This window comes from Malus domestica, chromosome 01 (assembly GCF_042453785.1).
Source record: "Malus domestica chromosome 01, GDT2T_hap1".
NCBI classification, from domain to species: domain Eukaryota; kingdom Viridiplantae; phylum Streptophyta; class Magnoliopsida; order Rosales; family Rosaceae; genus Malus; species Malus domestica.
The window spans coordinates 17205335-17226800 of NC_091661.1; the positions used below are offsets into that span (position 1 = coordinate 17205335).

The 21466-nt window shown below is 43.8% G+C and overlaps 1 long non-coding RNA gene across 1 annotated transcript; it reads left to right on the plus strand.

Moving 5' to 3' along the window:
• The first annotated feature begins 570 nt into the window (after nt 1-570).
• Nucleotides 571-19660, plus strand: LOC139193974 (uncharacterized). Its single transcript, XR_011578572.1, has 4 exons — nt 571-679; nt 774-865; nt 1370-1436; nt 19534-19660. It is a non-coding gene; the product is annotated as an uncharacterized lncRNA (long non-coding RNA).
• The last annotated feature ends 1806 nt before the right edge of the window (nt 19661-21466 follow it).

The window sequence follows — 21466 nt, forward strand, 5'->3', positions numbered from 1 at the left end:
AAACGTTTGTATAAACTGCCAAATCACATGATGAACTCACAAAGTTCATTGGCTTAAACTATTTTACTTTTTTTCTTTAGTGAGTGGAAGTTGTCTTTTTGCTAGGATTGGATTTGGGGTGTAGAAATTAGAATGCCTTCCTTGCCCTTGAATATAGCAATGTTTTGCGTTTTGCGTTTTGCTCTAAAATTATTATGAAATTTGCAGCATTCCAACTGTTTTATTTTCAAAATTTGTAAATAATAAAATCCACATCTTAGTGCGTAAATACATATTAATTTGGCTTGAAATTTCACAAAATAAAAGTATATATAGTATGTCACAGCCCGTCCCAAATATATATTTATCGACGGCGTGAATTGACGAAAATACCCTTGGACGTTAGTTGTGTAATGTGGTTTAAGTGTGGTTTTGGATCAATATTCTTAAATCCTAATTGTTTGGAACCAATTAGGATTAAGTTATGCTATTTTTGGTGGTTGACCAATCCTAGGCCACACACACACACTCTCTCTCTTTTCTCTCCCTTACCCTCTCATCTCTCTCCTCTCTCAAACTCTCTCTCTCCTTCTTCCTGTACGGACGAACACCAAGGACCTATCAAACCTCACTGATCGAGGAAGAAAATGGTACCATTGTATTCGTGAGGACCCTACGAGTTCAAAGGTATCAATTTCTGGTAAGGAAACCTTTGATTTCACGTCGAAACCATAGCCCCGATTTGGGGTACTGTTCATGCAAACATTAAATCTTGTGTTTTTGGAAATTTCAAGCTCACAGGAAGCTTAAGGAGGTTCTCACGAGTCTCGGGGTACTTCGTTGGAAGGAAATGGACGTCGGAGGGACGAAATCGAAGCTATTCTAGGTAAGCCGAACTATTGAGCTTTCCCTAGGAAAAATGTAGCAGTTTGAGGTCTTAAAACTGTTATAACGTGATTATGGATGTCCCTAGCTTCATTTTGGTACAAATTTCATGAAAAATGGTTAAGAAACGAGCGAGAATAGACGTTTTAAAGTTTTACCCAGTTTCCCGGCGACCGGCGACTCGCCGGAGAAGATGACGGAATATGCTGACGCCGTCAGTCAGTTTTAACGGAATCTATTAGGCTTTAACAGAATATTCCTTAATGGTGGTTAGGGAATTCGTCAGGTTTGGTCGCGCGTGGGGGCGCGTTTTGCTGTGCCCTTGCCGGCGCATGGCGGAGCGTGGAAGCTCGAAAAATTTATCTAAAAATTTAGGGATGATCCTGAGGTTGTGTAGATCACTATGGTATATTCATATACCTATTTTGAGCAATGTATGAGAAGTTATTAGCTAGTTTTGTCTATGTGCTTTAATATAACGTTTTTATAGTTAATTCGCATATAGGTGAGACTTATTCCGAGGACGAGCGTATCCACGGGCGACTCGGGGGTTACGACCCGTCGACATACCAGTGAGTGGGCTTTTGTTTTCAGTATATACTTATATACTTGATATATTTCCCATAAATGCATTTTTAGGAAAGTATGCTTTGAAATAATTGTAGACATCGAAATTTCGGTAAATAAATGTTGACCGATAAATCAAAGTGTCAACGCTCATGTATTACATAAATTTTACACGTAGCGTGTGACTCAACGAAAATTGAAATGAGTTGGAAAAGTCATCAAATAGGACACGTGTCAACACCTGGCAGAAATGACTTATTTCATCTGGGATATTATATTCAAAATTAGATCTTGGAAATTTCTATAAATAGAAGGCCAATTTATTCATTTAGGGAAAACCAATTCATATTACACCTTGAAGCTCTGAAGCTCTGAAACTCCGAAGCTCTCAAGCATCCAGGTTCCCGAAGAATCAAGAAAGCCTTCTTCGTTCTTCGTTCATCGTTCTTCCAAGATCAAGCCCCGACGGCCCTTGAAGAAAGTGTTCTTCGTTCATCGTTCATCCAAGATCAAGCCCCAACGGCCCTTTGGATCAACGAACGTCGACAAATCCATACATCCAACCGTTCTTCAAGATCAAGCCCAAAAGCCCTTGAAGACCTGTTCATCACTGTTCTTCAAGATCAAGCCCAAAAGCCCTTGGAGATCCGTTCATCACTGTTCTTCAAAGATCAAGCCCAAAAGCCCCTTTGAAGATCCGCTCAAAGCCACCTTCAAGATCAAGTCCACGGCCCTTGAAGAACGTTCATCCTTAGATCAAGCCCAACGGCCCTTTGGATCAATCGCACATCCACCAATCAACACCTTACGGAGATCGAATCAGAGGATCAAAATAGAGAGAGATTGTAACCCAAAATCATCAAATACATAATATTTGTTTGTGCACGTCGTTCTTGTCTCTTTCGTTTCAGGAATTTTCCGTGTTCACAAATTGGCACGCCCGGTGGGACATCTCTACCTCTCATCTCTTCCTCCGTTCAAGGAATATAAGCACACTTCCAAAATCAATGACGTCAAGGAAGGCTCAAGCTGTTCCCGTAACCGGCGCAAAGAACAAAGGCGCCCTCGTCGCAAGTGGTGTCACGTTGGGTATCACGACTCGAAGCAAAGCAAAAGCTACTTCTGCCACCTCTGCATCAACTCTGCCAGGGGAACGAGAGTACCCCAGGCACGAGCCTGTGATCACCTTAGCCTCACTAAGGGCACCAAGGGGATACTCCGAATCCATGCTCTCCGATGACGATTCAAGCGGCAGTTCAGCCATGCAAGTCATGACCGCTTGAGCAACTTCAATCGAGGAACAGCTTGCTCAAATGAATGAAGCAATCGCAAGACTAACTCGAACCGTGGAAGAAAAAGACTTGCAAATCGCGGCATTAGTCAACCAACTGGAGGCGCATGACAGCGAGAAACCCGACCTAGAGGATGATCCACTAAAGGGAGCTGGCGGAGACGAAGAACCCCCGGTGAAGAAAATCGATGGGAAGCCGAAACCAGACCAAGCAGCGGCACTCATGGGATCTCTTTCTATCCAGCGGCTGCAAGAGATGATCACCAACACCATCAAGGCACAGTACGAAGGGAGCTCATATACCTCCGGGTTGTACTCAAAGCCGTATTCAAAAAAGATCGACGCCTTAAGGATGCCAAGGGGTTATCAACCACCAAAGTTCATGCAATTTGATGGAAAGGGAAACCCGAAACAGCACGTTGCCCACTTCGTTGAAACTTGCAACAACGCAGGAACCGAAGGGGACTACCTCGCCAAGCAGTTTGTGCGCTCGCTGAAAGGAAACGCCTTTGAGTGGTACACAGATCTGGAGCCTGAATCCATCAACAGTTGGGAGCAATTGGAGCGGGAATTCCTCAATCGCTTCTACAGCACCCGCCGCACTGTGAGCATGCTAGAACTAACAAGCACAAAGCAGTGGAAGGACGAGCCAGTCATGGACTACATCAACCGATGGCGTAATCTAAGCCTCGACTGTAAGGACAGACTCTCCGAGATTTCTTCAATCGAGATGTGCATCCAGGGCATGCAATGGGGTTTACAATACATCCTTCAAGGTATCAAACCACGAACTTTTGAAGAATTAGCCACCCGTGCCCACGACATGGAGTTGAGCATCGCCCACCATGGAAAGAAGGAGCCAATCACCGATTTCAAAAGGGATAAGGTGTTCACTTCAAGAGCAGACAATCATGGGAAAAAGCCCGCCAAGGAAGCTTTTACCACCAATACCACCCCTATCAAGACCTCGTCCGCGCTCGTCAAAATCTCTTTCAATAAAGCAAGGGAAATAAAAAAAGGTGAGCCTTCCCACACCCAAAATAGGTACAAAAACACCTTGAGGGAATTGGAGCAGAAGGTATACCCTTTTCCGGACTCCAACATGGACGCAATGCTGGACGACCTACTGGAGAAGAAGGTGATTAAGTTACCCGAATGCAAACGCCCTGAAGAAATGAATCGCATCAATGATCCCAAGTACTGCAAGTACCATCGTATCGTGGGTCATCATGTGGGCAAGTGTTTCATCCTAAAAGAACTCATCATGAAGTTGGCACAACAAGGACGGATTGAGCTCGACCTAGAAGACACAGCTGCGACGCACACCACTACGGTCGTGTTCGGATCCTTTGATCCCGTGCTTCTTCAAGAAATGCCTGACCATGCTCGGCAATACTCAAACCACACTGCACATTCTGCACCACTGTCACTGGGGGCAAGCAACCAGGACGCACCTACTGACGATGACAGAGGATGGACATTGGTGACCTATAAGAGGACGAGGAAACCAAAACCGCAAGCTATAAAGCAAAAGAGGGAACAAGGGAGAAAGCACCGTCGTCGCGGCAATAGGAAGCCTAAGAGAAACATAAGAGCTGCTAAGCCAATATATGCTGGGGAACCTGCGGAGCAAAAGCCACGCATTCCCGTCTCATTGCACGAGTACTTCCCGGAGGACTTTTTCCAACATTGCACTATCACCGCATGTCACGTGGTCGAAGTAGAAACGGAAGAACCTTCAAAGGGAAAAATTGTCGCCGCTGAGGGAGAAAATACTCCGACACCTAAAGAAGGTCTGCCAATACACTTTAGCATCGAGGAAGCGCTACAATTGCCAAAGGAGATACGAAGGGCATTGGCAACGGTTTTAGCGAATCCAAACGACCACGAAGTGCAAGAAAGCAAGAACGAAGGCTTGAGGCCTCGGCCACACGAGTGTGCCACATGCTGTGCCACCGAGGACACAATCCACTTCGCCGACGAAGACTTGTTGCTAGGATCCAAGCCTCACAACCGACCTCTCTTCGTCTCTGGGTACGTAAGGGAGCATAAAGTCAGCCGCATGCTTGTGGACGGCGGGTCAGCCATAAATATCATGCCAAAGTCAACAATGACCGCAATCGGCATCAAGGTGGACGAACTATCCCTAAGCCGTCTACTAATCCAAGGTTTTAACCAAGGAGGACAAAGAGCGATGGGCATGATCCAAGTGGAGATGACCATTGGTGAACTCAAGTCAAGCGTGATGTTCCACGTGATTGATGCAAGAACTTCCTACGGTCTGCTCTTAGGAAGGCCTTGGATCCATGCAAACGGAGTGGTACCGTCCACCCTTCACCAATGTTTAAAATTTTACCAAGAACGAGTGAAGGTGATCTATGGCGACACCAAGCCATTCACCGAAGCCGAATCACATTTCGCAGACGCCAAGTTCTACATAAATGAAGACACGGTGCCCGAAACTCTTCCAAAAGAGATTAAATCCATGAGCAAAGCAGCGCCTAAAAAACAGGAGTGGCAAGCTATGCCCAAGAAGCAAGAAGAAGAAGCTATGCCATCTTCAAGCAAAAACGACGACGAGCTTTCTAAACCTGCAACAACCATAGGAAGTAGGACGACCTCAAACGGACCAAGCGTACCCGTCTTCCGGTACATCCCGACGTCGAGAAGAAAGAATGGTCAATCCCCGTTCGAAACTGCAGCGAGCAAAGCCGATGCACAGCAGCACATAGATAATGTAAAGTTGCTCAAAACGAATGCAGTTTTGCCTCTAACCCAGCTAGGCGACACTAAGGTTGCAAAACCATCACATGGCTTCATAAAAAGCCTGCCAAAGGGGGTAGAACCAAGCTTTCTCCCAACCAAAAGGACCGAAGAAGGTTTTGATCCAAACGCCTACAAACTTATGTCGAAAGCTGGGTATAACTTCACCTCCTCTGCAAATTTGGGAAAGAATGATTTGAACACTGTCAAAGACAATGAACGTGATCTCACTAAAACTCAGAAGAAGTTAGAGAAGCATGGTTACGAGGTTAGCAACAACAAAGCTGGGCTTGGCTTCACACCAAATGCACCGGTGAAAATCTCCAGCAAGGCAAAAAATGCTAGCGCTCAACACATCAGCATACACATTATACAAGATAGAGATGAGCCTCAACCTGCCCCCCGGACATCAGTATTCGATAGAATGAATTGTTCAAAGCCCAGAGTTTCGGCACCTAAACTCATTGGCGGTCAAAACAAAACTTCCGTCTTCAAAAGGCTTAACACGTCAGTATCTCGAGGCTCTGTTTTCAAAAGGTTATCAAAACCTAAAAAGCAAAGCAATACGACTAGCTTTCCTCCACGACAGTCAGTTATGGAAAGACTTGGAGAAGCCAAAGAGCCTTCCAAAAGGAGAAAGACGACACCAGAAGTAGAAGAGATCGATCGCCTGGCAGAAAAGGATGGCATTCGAAGTTCCATTCCTTCAAGAATGAAGCGCCAAGCAATATTGGAGGTTGACACAGTTGGATCACTGAAAGTGAAAAGGCGCACCATCATTCACACTGGACAATCTTCATGCCAACTAGCTTGGGAGGTTAACACCGAAGAAGAAGCCCAAGACGTCTTCCACATCACAATCCAAGAAGGTGAAGAAGATGAAAGCCTCGAAGAAGATGTCATTGCAGCACCGTCACAACTCGAAGATGGGGGGCAAGCCACAGTTGACGATCTCAAAGAACTCAACTTAGGTACAAGTGAGGAACCAAAGCCTATCTTCGTAAGCGCATTACTAAGTGCATGCGAGATAGAGAAGTATTACCAGCTGCTATTAGAGTTCAATGACGTCTTTGCTTGGACCTACAAGGAAATGCCCGGCCTCGACCCTATCATTGATGTGCATCATCTTGCAGTCAAGCCTGGAACGCGACCAGTAAAGCAAACTCAAAGACGCTATCGATCCGAGCTCATCCCACAAATCGAGGCCGAGATTGACAAGTTGATCGAAGCAGGCTTCATTCGAGAGGTGCAATACCCCAAGTGGATCTCCAACATCGTCATAGCCCTTAAGAAATCTGGACAAATACGTGTTTGCGTGGACTTTCGAGACCTCAATAATGCTTGCCCGAAGGATGACTTCCCCTTGCCAATCATTGAGATCATGGTGGACGCAACCACTGGCCATGAGGCACTATCATTCATGGACGGCTCTTCTGGATACAATCAAATTCGCATGGCTCTTGAAGATGAGGAACTAACAGCCTTCCGCACTCCAAAAGGTATTTACTGCTACAAGGTGATGCCCTTTGGTCTGAAGAATGCTGGAGCTACATATCAACGCGCAATGCAGAAGATCTTCAATGACATGCTACATAAGAATGTAGAATGCTATGTAGACGACGTGGTGGTCAAGACAAAGAAAAGATCAAATCACTTGAAGGATTTGCGAGTAGTGTTCGGAAGGTTGCGAAAATACAACCTCAAGATGAACCCATTAAAGTGTGCATTTGGCGTCACATCTGGAAAGTTCCTTGGCTTCATCGTCAAGCATCGTGGCATTGAAGTGGACCAATCAAAGATCAAGGCCATTCAAAGCATGCCCGAGCCAAGAAACCTGCACGAGTTGAAAAGTCTACAAGGTCGGCTAGCCTTCATCAGACGCTTCATCTCCAACCTTGCAGGGCGTTGTCAACCGTTCAGTCGACTCATGAAGAAAGATGTTCCGTTCGTATGGGACAAAGCATGCAACAATGCTTTTGAAAGCATAAAGAAGTATTTATCAAGTCCACCTGTCCTGGGGGCACCTGTACCAGGGAAACCGCTCATATTGTACATTACTGCTCAGGAAAGTTCAGTTGGAGCACTCTTGGCACAGGAAAACGAGGCCCAGAAAGAAGGAGCGCTCTACTACCTCAGTCGAACGCTTACCGGCGCTGAATTGAACTATTCCCCAATAGAAAAAATGTGCCTGGCCTTGATGTTTGCCATCCAGAAGCTCAGACATTACATGCATGCTTACACCATCCACTTGGTTCCTAAAGCTGACCCGGTCAAATACGTCATGTCTAAGCCAGTTTTGACAGGGCGACTAGCTAAATGGGCATTACTTCTCAATCAATACGAGATCATCTACGTCTCAGCTAAAGCCGTCAAAGGACAAGCGCTAGCAGACTTCCTTGCCGACCATCCAATCCCAGCCGATTGGAAAATCTCGGACGACTTGCTCGACGAAGAGGTGTTCTGCATCGACATATTCCCGACATGGACGATGTTCTTCGACGGATCTGCACGAGTAGACGGAGCGGGGGCAGGAGTAGTATTCATGTCGCCACAAAGGCAAGTACTACCTTATTCATTCCAGCTAAGCGAATTATGCTCCAACAATGTCGCTGAGTACCAAGCACTGATCCTCGGGCTCCAAATGGCAATCAACATGGAAATCGCAGCCCTCGAGATATACGGCGACTCCAAGCTCATAATCAATCAACTCTTGACTGAATATGAGGTGAGGAAAGATGACCTTGTCCCATATTTTCGGCTGGCAACGCAGTTGCTACAAAGGTTTGAGGCCGTAACACTAGAACACGTGCCAAGAAAAGAGAATCAAATGGCAGACGCTCTCGCCAACCTAGCCTCGAGCATGGCATTAGGAGAAGACGAAGCTACAAACGTGCCAGTCTGCCAAAGATGGGTAATCCCGCTTGTCACCGAAATGGTATTAAGTGATACAAACGTTATTTCAATACTTCCGGTCAACGTTGAAGAATGGAGACAGCCTCTGATCAACTACTTGGAGCACGGAATACTTCCAGATGATCCTAAACACCGCTCTGAAATACGTCGACGAGCACATCGCTTCCTCTATTACAAAGGGACACTCTACCGGCGATCTTTTGAAGGGGTACTTCTAAGATGCCTAGGCGAGGAAGAAGCCAATCAAGCCATGGAAGAAGCACACTCAGGAATATGTGGAGCGCACCAGTCCAGACCAAAGCTTCATTTCCAGCTCAAAAGAATGGGTTATTACTGGCCAAGCATGGTAAAGGACTGCCTAGAATACGCCAAAAGGTGCCAAGCCTGCCAATTTCACGCCAACTTCATACATCAACCGCCTGAACCATTACACCCCACAGCTACTTCATGGCCGTTCGATGCATGGGGATTGGATGTCGTAGGACCAATTGCGCCAAAGTCATCTACAGGAGAGGCTTACATCCTGGCTGCAACAGATTACTTCTCTAAGTGGGCTGAGGCCATACCCCTGAGGGAAGTCAAGAAGGAAACTGTCGTCTGTTTCATCAAGGGATATATCATCCATCGATATGGGGTGCCTCGCTACATTGTCACCGACAACGGAAAGCAGTTCTCAAACCGACTCATGGACGAGCTCTGCGAGAAATACAAGTTCAAGCAGCACAAATCCTCCATGTATCATGCTCCGGCCAACGGTCTTGCAGAAGCATTCAACAAGACATTGTGCAACCTCCTGAAGAAGGTAATCGGTAGAACAAAGAAAGACTGGCACGAAAGAATAGGCGAAGCCCTATGGGCATACAGGACAACATATAGAACGCCTACCCAAGCCACACCTTATTCTCTTGTATATGGCGTAGAAGCTGTTCTGCCACTCGAAAGTCAAATCCCCTCGCTAAGGATGGCTATACAAGAAGGCTTGACTGATGAAGAGAACGCAAAGTTGCGTCTTCAAGAACTGGAGGCACTGGATGAGAAAAGACTCGAAGCCCAGCAACACCTGGAGTGTTATCAAGCTCGACTTTCTAAAGCCTTCAACAAGAAAGTTCTTCCTCGGTCTTTTCAAATGGGAGATCTCGTCCTTTCATTGCGTAGGCCCATCATCACAACTCACAAGACAAAGAGCAAGTTCACGTCAAAATAGGATGGACCATACGTAGTACAAGAAGTCTACACCAATGGCGCCTACTTAATCATGGCGGAAGACGGCTTGAAGATCGGCCCTATCAACGGCAGATTCTTAAAGCGCTACTACCCTTGAAAGGCAACAAATTCCTGCTCTTTATTCGCACGAGCCTAAACTGCATGAACTAAAGCTCCTGGCCCGCAAGAGCATAAACTGCGTACGGCGCCAAACAAAAAAAAATGTATTTTGAACTACGTTATGACTTGATCCCTCCTCAACAAAGGGTACGTAGGCAACTTGAAGTGTCAAAACTTCAAGTACAGTCACACCATCTAAAAGAAATAATAATAATAATAATAAATAACACTTTGAAGATCGAAGAGCAAATTCAAGAACATAAATGCTTTATTTCTTTGAAAAAAAAAAGGAGTCGGCTCCAAAGCCTTATTACAAAAAAAAAAAAGAGGGACGAGAAATACTACTTGAAAACTATGTCCCTAAAACTACGAAGGCGATCTCCAAGCGAGCCTTCCAAGGTCTCCAAATTCTCTACCTCAGTGGGAGACAAGATGGGTAACTCCATAGTCGTGCCTTTCTCTCGTTCTAGGCGCGAAATCTCTTCTTGGTACTGAGAAAGTGTAGTTCCCTGCTCTGCGATGACACTTTCAAGTTGCGATGCCTCAACTACCAACTGCTCCCGCTCTCGCGCCAATGCATCTAGACGCCCTTGGACAGAAGTTAACGAAGCCTCCGTGACTCGATAATCTCCTGAAACAGCTTGCTGAAATGATCGGACTTGAGCCAGTGATGAGTCTATCATTGTTAGATGATGAGCTCTAACATCTGGACTCAACTTCTCCAAGGAAATAGCACGCAAGAAAGAATATTCAGTCGAGGCGGCCATAAGCTCAGCAATCTTAATCTTCAAGGAGGAGGAATCAACGTTAAGGTTGTCAATCACCGAAACAAACTTCGACAAATCCTCATCGAGCAACGGGAGGTCTTCCAGTGGACACTTAGAAATCCTTGCCTCGATATGGCCCTTGATCTCCATTGCCGCACCAAGACCTATGCGATGGATGAGTCGCTCAGTACCACTAAGATTCGGTCCTCTCAAAGAGATCTCAGAGCTAGTTGGCAAAGGCGTTGGACGCATGACGGGTTCTTACATAACTCCACCTACACATGGTAAACTTGGGAAGTTTGGAGGATTTGGAACAAGCTCTGCACCAGGCGGATCCCCGATCTCCCTGTCTGTAGGTAGGTCGCCTGCAAATAGCATCTCCGTATAGGAATAAACATCTGCAGGTGCCAAATCAAAATGACGGGAAGACCCAACCTAAAGAAAACAAATAAAGATGTCAGAAATAAAAGCCAAAACGACTTAAAGCAGAAGAAATCATGAGAGAAAATAAAGTATATACATCTCTCTCAAATGGCGCACGGTCATCGAATTGAGGAGGTCTAAACACTTCTTTCTTCTTGTGACGAAAATTGACATCACTGTCAGCCTGGGCATCCTCAAGTGGTCGCTTGTTTGAAACTTGTTGACGCTGCTGCAAAATAAATCCATCTTCGTGCGAGTCACCTTCATCTCCTACCTCTTCAGAAGCATCCGGATGTCGAGGAGACAAGCGTGGACGTTGAGGAGTTAAAGCTACAGGTCTACCTTGTAAGGGAGCCGCACTCGCGCAATCAAGAGGTACCAGTCGCATAGAAACCACAGGACAACCCTCTCTCGACATATCATCGCTTAAGCGAGAAGAATTGTTACCACTTGCCGTCCCCAAGTTCTTATAATGTGTCTTTGACCACCAACGTGCGTAAGCACGTGTCACCGGATTACTCTTGAACTCATCCTTGGCCGGCAGCGTGATAACAGCATTTGTGCATGAACGGGTACAAGACTCCCAATGCATGTACATGGCTTGCAGGGATGCCAATTGGTTCTTGTCCTTCAACTTGCCTGGCACGCTTTGGACAAAACCAAATTGCCTGCTGAAACGGTGGGGACTATATGACTGAACAATGCATCGGTCTTCTTGCCGCAGAGAAACAAACCCCGAGCGAAGACTTATAAGATAAGACAAGTCTGAGGAACGGAGATGCGAATTGTCTACGACGCCTCGCCGCACCGAGCCAACTCTCGCTAAGGGGTCCATCCTCAAAACTGCACAACTTTTAAATAGCGCTCGCGCTTGCAAATCATCAAGGCTCTTCGCGGAAAGCACACCGGAATACTTCGTCATCAAAGGCTCCAGCTTGGCTCCGGTCGATGAAGAAGGCCTTGACGCATCCAGAGTCGACAAAGAAAAATGAGTGCCAAAATATTCACCCAACCAACCATACACATAGTGGTAAGGAAGCACTGCAGCGCGGTCTTCAGTGCTTGCCAAGTCAGAAACCATGCTCAAGCCATTGTAAATGTTGGCTAAGACCGGAATAGCAAGGCTAAAAGACTCACCTGCAGCCATCTTGCTAGCAACTTTGAAGACTCCAGGACGAATTAAGTTGACGTCGCCTGCAGGGAAAACAAACTTACAAAGCCAACAAGCTAAGAAAGCAGCCAGGTAAGACTCCCCCACATGCTCTGATGCTATGCCGAGATCCTCAAATGCTCTCAACTCATCAGAAGAGCGACGCCTGGTTGCGCCAATAACACCAGACGGGTCTGAGTCGCTTTTTGGCCTAGTGGTCTTGTTACGACCAATTTTCTTCAAAGGCTTTTTATACCTCATGGCCTCCCAGTACCAAAATCGGATCCATGAAGAAATCCTCACGCCTGATTTACCTGGGGCATCCTGGAAAAGCCTGTGATACGCCCAAAACAAATAGCGGCAACTTGCAGGCAATCCTCGGTTATTGCAAAGAGAAAGGTCCTCTGCACTGGGAACGACCTCGTCGTAAAATTTGCCTTGGATCGGCAAGCCTCCTATCCTGTGAAGATCCCAAAGTGAAATTGACATCTCCCCTTGCGCTGTGTGAAGTGTGTTGGTGGCCGAACACCAACGCTCCAAGAACGCACGAATAACGGAAGGATGGCGATCGTAACTAAATAAAGATGCATACACAGCGTGGTAAATGCCCACTTTAGTAAGCACATCCTTAGATCGGCTTAAGACATCTTCGAGCCACTCCCAATAAAACTCATCAAAAACGGCCTCTCCAGCAGTAGATAGGGTACCATTCCAAGCCATAGCTCTGATACGGATGTGATCACCAAGAAGCTTAAATGAGGCCGAATGATTATCATCAGCATGGTGCGACGGATTCAAGATAAGAATCTTCAAGATGCGCGCCTTCTTCTTCGTATCTGTTTGGACATAACCTACCACATCCCAAGATACTTCGGAAGACCACGACTTAATATGCATGGATTTATCTTTCGCGGGAAGAGCAAGCGCTTTAGGACCAGTCAGTGGCTCGTAAAGCTTCAACGTCGTTCCTCTGTCTTGCGAGTCACCTGCCTGCGCAAGAATGGTAAGGGTGCTGCCCTTAAAGCACTTAAAAAATACCATGACCTCGAAAAAAAACCAAATAAATCAACAGCAGCACGGCAAAAGGGGTAGCCACTAGACAATCCTTCCAAGCAGCGGCAAGAGGCACATCAACGTCACCACCGAGGAAAGTTGTGACCAAAAGGCATTACACAACGTAGACTCGCTGTAGTCTCTCGCATAGCACCACACGGCAGCGCATCACCGGGGGAAAGCTGTGATAAAAAGGCACTGCGCAGCGAAATCCCGCTGCAGTCTTTTACACAACACTATGCGACAAGTGACGCACTGCAACAAACCCAAGCAACAAGAATGTGGTGGTTATGCAATAGTTATGCAGTGACGGTGCAATCCTCCAGCACATAAAAAAAAAAAAAAAAAAGGGTACGCATATCACATATAAATAGACATTGTATATATGATGAACATGACAAGGATGCTGTGCACCTTTTCATATATATATTATTTATATATATATATATATATATATATATATATATATATGATGATAGTACTCGCACCTTCCATATATATATTATTTTATATATACATGATAGGACCTGCACCTTCCATATATATATATATATTGCTTTATATATACAAACATGGACGACAGCACCTGCACCTGCCATATATATATATATTATGTATACAAACATGGCAACAGTACCATGCAAATATGTATGTATGTGAATAAGCCTCACCAGAAAGGCTTCACAGCGACCCAGGAAGGACGTGAGCGAGCCAATGCAGCAACCAGGAATGATGACAAAGGCAATGCAGCAACCAGGAAGGACGCGAGGCAGTGCAGCGACCAGGAATGACGTTAGGCAGTGCAGCAACCAGGAAAGGATGACAAAAGCAGTGCAGCAAAGACGATGGTTGTGCAATGGTTTTGCAGTGGCGGTAAAATACAGCGAGAATGCAGTGGCTGCGCAGTTGGCTGTGAAACTGTTGTGTAGTTGTGGTGTCCAGAGAAACAGGCAAACCTGCGCAAATATGAAGCAGCAAGCTTCTGGGCAAAATAGACAGAACTACACTTGGTAGGTGAAAATTTTCAAGCCGATGGGAATGGAATAAGGATCAAGTGCCTGTCTAAAAGCCTCACAGGAAGGCTTACTTATACACACCAAAACAGACCAACATTACAGAGCACATGCCGCGAATGATGATACTCACATGCAGCAATCTTTTGTTAAAGCTGGAAAAGCTTTAAACGCCCATATTTACCTGCCAGCAAGCAGTATATTTGGGGAAAAAACAAAGACATACAGCTTTAGCTGTATGTTTGAGATTGAATAAACACCACGTAGGTCATCTTCCCACCGTCAGATATCTAATGGCAGCTTGGTGTCAGCACATCGTGTGTTGATCTCTTGGCCTCAGTGGCCTCTTATCCTAATCCGGACGACAAGATTAAAACAACCAGATTCAAGGATCAAGCAGGCGGGGAAAAACAGGCAATGCTTTAACATGTGCAGCCCGCCAGCGATTAAGTCCGAAGCTGATTTTCAAGGTTTCAGATGATACACAAGGCAGGGCTATGCTGCATGAGCTACAAACTGACAGCATAGGTACTTCTTTGTTACGACATGGACATGAGGAGCATCTGTTCGAGAAGGCGCCCACCACCTTAGACGAACGAGAAGTACGTGGACGTGCTGACGACGTCGCTGTCGCTTAAGGATGATACTGACGGTGACGGCACCAAGCTCACCGACACTGAGATTAAATATGTTGAATAGGCCATATTCAAACGTTGCGTGCTATCGCTGTTCTTGGGTCCGCCATCTCCACTGCATACATTTTCAGGTCATGCATCCATTTTCTCCTATCTGTTCATACTTTCTGAGTGATCAGACAAAGGGAGATCGGACGTCACTCAAAACGCTCAAAATCTGGAGAAAAGCAAAGGCAGAGGTGCAAAGCAAAAGTGAAAAGGAAGAGGAAAAGAGAAAAAGAAAAGCAAAATAAAAAATAATAATAATAATAATTAAAAAAAAAAAATCATTATGATTACGATTCATTTTGTCTGCCAAGAGACAGAGAGAGAGTTGGTGAAATAAAACAATAAAATATAAAAAAATAAAAATAAATAAATAAAGAATAAAAAAAATAAAGAATAAAAAATAAAAAAATAAAAAATATATATATATATATATAAAGAAAAAAAATGTACATATAGACGCTAAGTGAAATAAGGCTCATTTATTAATGTTTTCGATAAATTACAAATATGACATATACATAAATCAAAATAAAGAAACGAGAGAGAGCCTTCACAAAGGTTGCTCAGGCGGAGCCTCAGCAGTCGGCGGGGCCACAGAAGGAGGAGGTATTGGAGGTTGATCATTCGGAGCTTCACTACGCGGTACAGCTCCAGAAGACGAAGGCAAATGTTGTTGGAACAAACCCACAAACCTTCGATGATCAAGTAAAATCTGACCATCAGATTCCTGCATCTGGTCGATTTTCCTCTTCATATTGGTGGCATAGTTGTGTGCGAGCTTGTGCAGCTGTTTATTCTCATGCTTGAGCCCTCTAATCTCCTGTTTGAGACTCATCACTTCAGCCGCCAACGATTCAACTTGACGGGTTCGAGCAAATAGGCGTTGGGCCATGTTGGACACAGAACCCGCACACTGCACACTAAGGGCCAGAGACTCCTTAACAGCCAACTCATCAGACCGCTTGGAAAGCAGTCTGCTATCTTTGGGAGTGACAAGGTTCCGGGCCACCACCGCAGCGGTCATATCATTCTTCATCACCGAATCCCCAATGGTAAGAGGACCAGTAGGGGATATGAATGATGGGCGCCATATGTTGTCTGGAGAAGGCGGGACTGCCTCTTCACCAAGATTCAAGTCAAAACGACGATCGGAGGGTCCTGACATTTTCAAAGTGTTGAAGAAAGAAGAGGTCGGACGAATCAAGATCTTAGAAGTGCAAGAAGGGAGTTTTCACAAGTAAAATTCAAGTGTGTTTTGAAACGAACAGCATGCCTCTATAAAAAATCAGCACTCGACGGGATTTCAGATATCGAAGAGGCAAGCTCAGAATTCGAAGAGGCCATTCAAAAATCGAAGAGGCAAGCTCAGAAATCGGAGAAGCATCTTGCTTTTCCAGACGCGTCGGCACCCGTCACACGCAAACTCAGCTTTGCGGAAATCACGGGTAATTTGTCGAAGCGCCGATCCCAGATATCGAAGAGGCGCCAGTCTTTTTCAACCGCGTCATCACCTGTCATATGCACACTCAACTTTGCGCAAATCACGGGCAATTTGTCGAAGATTTTCGGTGAAGAAGAAAGCACGTGAAGTTTACTGTTCAATCACGCATTAGTTGCCGACACGAGTGAAAGAATAGTACCTCTACAGGTATTAAGGGACCTCCTATAACTGTCCACCTTCACCTTCCATAGCAAGGCAGACATACAGAGCCTTTCTTCATCTCCAAAAATGCTTTCCCAACGAAACCTCTCGAGTCATTCAGCGTTCCTTATTCCTTGGGGTACCTCTACAAGCCAATGACTCCAAAGCAAAAGTATCTCATATCACCAGGGTAGAAAGCAAGAGTATCTCATATCATGCATTCTACCTGTCATTTCCTTTGTCCTTGTTCTTACCTAGAAAGACAAGGATAAAGAAAACAATATGCCGGAACTTCCACTCAAACTCGGGTAAGGAACCGACTGCTTGGAACTCTTCCCTGATTGCCTACCTAGCACTGCTCTCGAGTACTCGTTTCCCACTGCTGCTGTACTTTCAAAGAAACTGCCACATCTGCTTGGAGGACAGATAAGGCAAGTGAAAATGATACCTTGCAGCATGTGGAGACAAGGTGCAGAAGGAACAAGCAGAGAAGAATGCGGTCTGCACGATCAACTCAGCAGAAGGAGTCCGAACTGAGGAACTCGAGAAGCTGCCACATCTGCCTAAAGAAACAAGCAGAGAAGAATGCAGCATGCACAGTCAACTCAGCAGAAAGAGTCTGAGATGAAGAACTCGAGAAGATGCCGCATCTGCCCGAGGACGGTGAACTCGTTTTGACCCTCAAATTCTTGGGTCGACTTACTAGGCGTTGTGGGCTGCACGTGCCGATTCACCACCCTTGAATCAAATCCTTAAAGACCAAGTCACCAATTGGAAGAGGAGCCCATCAATCTCGAAGATCATACCGTTGACCAAACTACTCAGGTGTGAATTAGAAAGATTGAACAAAGCAACAAGTCGTCACCTTCACCTCGTGCCTGCTTACCATGTGTTCGAGTCAGCCTTCAAGAATCAAGCCTCAACGACCCTTGAAGAAGCTTCCAGCCAAATTCAAAATCAAGCATCGACGGCCCTTGAGGAAATCACAAGTCTGATTCAAGATTAAGTGTCTACCACCCTTGAATCAAAAAACCTAGTTCAAGAATAAGCTGTGGAAAATCAACAAGTGGAGGAATCCAGAAAATCCTCCAACCCAGTTCAAGATTAAAGCTGTGGAAAGTCAACAAAGCGCAACAAAATACGTGCCGATTCATCCACTACCAAAGCCAAAAATCATCTACCACATGAAGCTCTTTGTGGCCCAATTTCAACCTTCGAGATCAAGCCTCGACGATCCTTGAAGAAATTTCAAACAAAAGTTCAAGAACAAGCCTCAACGGCCCTTGAAGAAATCTCAAGCCCAATTCAAGATCAAGCCTCAACGGCCCTTGAAGAAATCTCCAGCCCAATTCAAGATCAAGCCTTGACGGCCCTTGGATCGACATCTACAATAAGGGACTTCAAAACGCATCTCCTACACGTGACAAGCACATGTATACGACGTGCCTTGAAGTGGGGGCATTTGTAGACATCGAAATTTCGGTAAATAAATGTTGACCGATAAATCAAAGTGTCAACGCTCATGTATTACATAAATTTTACACGTAGCGTGTGACTCAACGAAAATTGAAATGAGTTGGAAAAGTCATCAAATAGGACACGTGTCAACACCTGGCAGAAATGACTTATTTCATCTGGGATATTATATTCAAAATTAGGCCTTGGAAATTTCTATAAATAGAAGGCCAATTTATTCATTTAGGGAAAACCAATTCATATTACACCTTGAAGCTCTGAAGCTCTGAAACTCCGAAGCTCTCAAGCATCCAGGTTCCCGAAGAATCAAGAAAGCCTTCTTCGTTCTTCGTTCATCGTTCTTCCAAGATCAAGCCCCGACGGCCCTTGAAGAAAGTGTTCTTCGTTCATCGTTCATCCAAGATCAAGCCCCAACGGCCCTTTGGATCAACGAACGTCGACAAATCCATACATCCAACCGTTCTTCAAGATCAAGCCCAAAAGCCCTTGAAGACCTGTTCATCACTGTTCTTCAAGATCAAGCCCAAAAGCCCTTGGAGATCCGTTCATCACTGTTCTTCAAAGATCAAGCCCAAAAGCCCCTTTGAAGATCCGCTCAAAGCCACCTTCAAGATCAAGTCCACGGCCCTTGAAGAACGTTCATCCTTAGATCAAGCCCAACGGCCCTTTGGATCAATCGCACATCCACCAATCAACACCTTACGGAGATCGAATCAGAGGATCAAAATAGAGAGAGATTGTAACCCAAAATCATCAAATACATAATATTTGTTTGTGCACGTCGTTCTTGTCTCTTTCGTTTCAGGAATTTTCCGTGTTCACAATAATATGCCAAATGTTTTTATATTCTGAATATGCATTTCATGGTTGCATATATATATAAATGTGGTGTTGTGGAGGCACAAGCAAGTTCAGATAAGTTACGTTTGGTTATGTGAATCATCGATGATGTGATATGTGATTGAATAATGTTGAGCTCATAAAACTGCACCTAGGGTGATTGTGATTTAGTCAGAGATATAAAGTACATGCCTGTTTATTTACGTCACCTCCCGCACTATATGCTCAAATTGGATCCAACTTAAGTACATAGTCTTGTCATACATACCTTATTTATGGTTCCGACTCGTAGGCGACTAGCGATTTATCGCCCGGCTATTATGAGAGAATAAAATTGAGCATAATTATATTACACCCAATCTTGTCGTACAGACCCCTTTTTAGTGGTTCCGACTTATGTGCAATATGTTGCCGTATAGGTCATTGTAGTGACTCCGGCTAGAGTAACTTTGAGCTATGAATTCAGCCGTACAAACTACCACAGGAGTTCCGGCTAACATATCATATTTCTATGAATTTATTCTTACCTGAATTGCTTACTCTGTTATATATTGGCATGACATATATTTGAAAATGATTATGGGAAGTATGAATTGAATTGATATGATTTCATATATATATATAAATTATGTATATGCTTATATTCTGATTCTGGGAAAAATTATACATGTTTTACAGCGAGGGGTTAGATATGTTGATAAAGAAAATGATTTTGTAAAACATTTATTTTTGCCCACTCACGTTTTCTGTTTTGCGCCCCTCCAGGTTTTAAGTAAGCTTGCTGTTGGTGGCTTGAGGACGTCGGCGGTTCTGACCTATCTAAATAATAGTAGGACATTCCTGGTACTGTATAATTAGTACTTGTCCTACTGGACTGCACCTAGACTTAATATGCTCTGATTATGAGTGTTTACTGTTGTAACTAACTCCTATCACTTCCTGTTTAGTAGTGCACCTAGTAATTCGGTTTTTAATTATTCGTATAATTCTTATCTTTATTGCTTCCGCACTGTGCACATGACTACGTCACTCTCACGTGACGGGCAGCATGCCTTGATCTCGGTCGGGGTGTGTCATAGTACATACAATCTATTTTTTTTCCTCGATTAATATGAAATTAGTTTTGTTATTCTTTTCTCAAATTATGTAGTTTAGAAACCACAATAAGTGGTCCAGTGGAAAAATGGGTAGGATGCAATTCCCACCTAGTCATCTCCGGGTCCAGAAAAGATGAATAATTGTAGCTCGTCACTAGTTGTCCCATTTAAAAAAAAAATTATGTAATTTAGAATCATTATTCTATCGTGACTAAAACTAAATTTCTTATTAAATAAAGGAAGTCAATATGTGCAATAATAGCTACCCATCATATTGGAATAAAGAACGATGTGTACTTGTTAAATTAATCACTATGATCAATCATAATATTTTTTTTAACAAATCGATGATAAATTATAAAGGAAGTGACATATTATCTGTTGCGTAATGATATCACCGTAGTTAGTAAAAATGATTGCACATTTTTTTCTCAAACAATGAAAATGCTCACATTTTGATACATTGGTTGGTAGAATAAAAAGTATAACTTTAAGGATAAATGTTCCTATTTTTGGAGACATTTTGATAGGGGAGGAGGTCTCTCCCCGCATAAACTCTCTCTCATTTCCTCTCCTCTTACTTGAACGGTTACAATTAAGATTATATCACGTCAACATCTTATATTAATTTTTTTTATAGAGACAATAAGACAAAAAATAATATATGAGAGGAGAGGAGGAATAAGGATGAGAATAAAAGAGAAGAAAATCCTACTCCTTTGATAAGGAAGCCAATTTTGCTGCAAATGCTATTACTAGCGAAGGAGATTCTTCCCAATGTTTGATTTGATTGTATAGGCTCTTGTTCTAAGGAGGATTATTTTCATACAGGCAAATTGAATTCGCATTTATTTTAGACAAAAACTATCTTGTTTTTTGTCTTCGTAGTTTGCTTCACTTTTCACTTTGATCCTTATCACTTTAATTTTAGCAGTTTAGTCAAGTCCTACAAATTTAACATTGCTAAGAAAGATAGACGGAGTTATGGTTTGGGTTGACTGAAAATAATTTAGAGAGACAAAAATGCCCTTACACATGGCGTTGACGAAGTTTACAATGTGAACTCAACTGAAACTAGACAAACTGTAATATTGAAATTGCCAAAAATACCCTTCGTAGTTGTCATACTACAAAACAATAACTTCTACATCTCATAATAATTACTGTGACCAATGAGAATTTATAAAATTGTATAAAATTATCAAACAACGAAAACGCTCAACGCTCACGTTTTCGATACACTAGTGCATGTCTCGGAACTATAAATTCGTCATTTTTCATAACTAATGAATTTATACGTAGTCTTTTAATGAATTTAAAAAATGTACACAAGAGTTTTACTCACATTTTTGGGTGAAAAAAAAACAATAAGATACACACAATTAGGGACAGGATAAAAACACACATTTTTTCTCTTACACACCCGTGTCGAACTAGGTATCTAACTGATACACGAGTCAAACTGATGACCTCATTCAATTAAATATAGACAAATATAATAGATAAAATAAGAGTAATTTCCATCCTCTATAATATATTGTTTTAAATTGTAACTAATATATGCCCAAACACAAAGTGTGTGTGAAATTTTTTTATTTTTG